This window comes from Desmodus rotundus, chromosome 2 (genome assembly GCF_022682495.2).
Source record: "Desmodus rotundus isolate HL8 chromosome 2, HLdesRot8A.1, whole genome shotgun sequence".
Taxonomy (NCBI): domain Eukaryota; kingdom Metazoa; phylum Chordata; class Mammalia; order Chiroptera; family Phyllostomidae; genus Desmodus; species Desmodus rotundus.
The window spans coordinates 173,470,718-173,473,676 of record NC_071388.1 but is presented as its reverse complement, the minus strand read 5'-3'; positions in this window follow the sequence as shown (position 1 = coordinate 173,473,676).

Here is a 2,959-nt window from a genome sequence, read left to right as displayed (position 1 = left end):
TTAGATTTTTTTAAAAAATTCTCTTCTTGCCTAGAGTTTCAGTCTGGATAATTTCTATTTACTTCTCTTAAGTTCACTGGTTCTTTCCTCAGCAATACCTAGTCTTCTGAAAAGCACATTGTAGGAATTCTATACGTCTAATCATGTATTTTTAATTTTCTAGCATTTCTATTTCACATTTTTGATAATTTTCATCTCTGCTGAAATTCCCTATATGTTCACACATATTGTTCACCTTTTCCACTCAAATTTTTAATGTATTAATCATAGCCCAACATCTGGGTCATTTCTGAATATGGTTCACTTGATTGTTTTAGCTCTTGATAATAGATTTTTCCTCTGCTTTTGGGGGGTATCTTATAAGTTTTGATTGAGTAATGGATCTCACGTGTAGAAGAATGGTAAAGATGGGGGTAAATAATATTTAAACCCAGAAATGTGCATACCTCTTTGGTCAGGCTAATAATGTGGGTGGTTGAGTTAATGTACTCAAGAGTTCAGCTAAGTTTGTGTTTTATTGTTGTTATCGTTACCTTTGGTGTACCACAGGATTCAAATTCTTCTGCTCTTATATGGTGCTTAATGTGGGGCCTGGGAGCTAGAGAGTTTTCCTCAGTGTCCCTCGGTTTTCAGCAGTTTCGCTACAGAAGGAATCTCTCCCCACAAATTTTTTTTTATACTCAAAAACTAGTGTTGCTTGTTACTGGTGCTAGGCTTGTAGTGGGGTAAGGAGGCAAACTCCTGGTCCAGCTTTGGTCTTAAGCAGGTCCTGTGTACCTGAGACAAGAATGAGGCTTTCTTAGCCTTTCTACCCCTCTGACCCATTGCTGCCAAATTCCACCATGTGTCTGTGATATGTCTTGAATGAGAGAGGGTTTCCCAGCAGTATCCAACCTTTAGTTTTTATCAGTTCAGGACACTGAGCCCTGGTGTGTCCTGCTGCTTCCCAAGGGGCAGAGGGTTTGTGTTTCTGTCTCTCCCCCAGAAGCAGTGGATCTTTGCCGTAGCCCCATTGGTGATAGTGTTTTCTGCCCCTCTCTCAGTGGCTTAAGGTTTTCATATGAGAGAAAGGTTTAGGGATGGTTGTTAGGAGGGGTTTCTTTACAGAACTATGACCTTCTAATATTCTTGTTATCTCTGGAAAAATATTTATTGCTATTCCATGGAGAGGAATGTAGTGTTTCAATTTAGCTTATTCACAGATATTTATTAAGGATATTCTATATGGATAGCATTTTAAATACTAGTTTAGTATGCCTGCTCTTTATTTCTCTACCAGATACAGTTGCAGGAAAACACATTTGTCTTTCAAGAACCTACCTGTTTCTTTTAGCCACTTTCCATAGTACTACCCAGAATTAAACTGAATCAAAATCAATGTGATTGGGAAAAAAGAAAAAACAACCGTTGTGCAAGAGCCAAGTGAACACCTGGGCTCTCCATTTCTCTGGAGACAGTCTGCAGAGTCAGACAAGGTGGGAGGTCAAGTCGTAATAGTTTACTTGTGAAAATCATTCCCCAAAAGTCCTTAACAAGATTTCTGAACTTTGTAAAAGCCATATATAGGTGTGACAGGGGTTTGACAGCAGTTGCCAAATGTTTCTTTGAAGCCAGGGAAAGGCTATTGAGTCCTCCTCAGACTTTTAGGGAAAATGAAGCTGAGCTATTTTTAGAGGGTGATTACTGTCACAATTGGGTTCTCTGAGGTACTTCAGCAGAAGACCATAATTAGAACAGAGGAAATGACCCTTATTCCAGTAAATGTTTAATATGAAACATTGAATCACATTAATGGGTTCCAGAGCCTAAGGAGGGTATGTTCTAAAAAAAAAAAAAAAGAAAAGAAAAAGTACAGTATAATATTAGTTAAGGTTGCAAGTTCTACACTAATATTCGATGTTAATATTGAGAGCTGGCTGGGTGGCTCAGCTAGTTGGAGCATCATCCAGTAACTAAAATGGTGCAGGTTCAATCCCTAGTCAGGGCGTGTATGGGAGGCACTAATCGATGTTTTTCTCTCTAAAATGAATAAACATATCATTGGGTGAGGATTAAAAATATATGTATATATATTAGTATTGATAGTTCTATACTAATTTTTTCCAGCTTTATTGGGATATAATTGTCATATTGTATTCATATTAGATGTACGACATAATGGTTTCATCTATGTATACATTTCAAAATGGCCATCAAAGTAAGTTTAATTAGCATCCATCACCTCACAGTTAGAAAACTTTTTTCTTGTGATGAGAATTTTTAAGTTCTACTCTTCACAACTTTCAAATATTAGTGTTAATAGTTTTAGTTACCATACTATACATTAAATGGGAAGAACTTATTTGTACCTGGAAGTTTGCACCTTTTGATCACTTTTACCCAATTTGCCCACTTCCTCGCACTCCTTCTCTTTGGCATCCACTAATCTGTTTTCTATTATCTTTTTTTTTCATGCAAGGTAATTTTAATCGGTATGTTTTATTGGTGAAGGAACCTTTTCCAGACTCTCTATACTGAAATATGGGGTGTATTTGAGTATAGACTTACAAGTCAATGTTACTTAATTAAGCAACCAAGTTGCCAATTTGTTGTTGCGTGTTACAAAAAGGAAAATGAAAACAAAGAAAAAATAAACTGTCTTTTACTTATGAAAAAGGACGCTTCCGGAGGGCCTCCCCCTTTACAGGATATCACTGCCGGGAGCTGTGAGAACTGAGCCCTAAATCCCCTGAGTCACTGGTCAGGCAAATTTTAAGCAAAATTCTCACAGGCGTGGCCCCTCCTTCCCACAAGCCCGGGCCTCGAGCCGCGGCCGCTGGGACGAAGCCCAGGCGCCCGAGGCGCGGATGAGACCCGGAAGCGCCGAGGCCGGAAGGAGCCGAGAGTGCTGCCCGAGCAGCACCTGCTGCGGCGACCTGCCTCGCGGGCGCGGGTGCGGCGGAGGCGGGAGCGTCGGGCG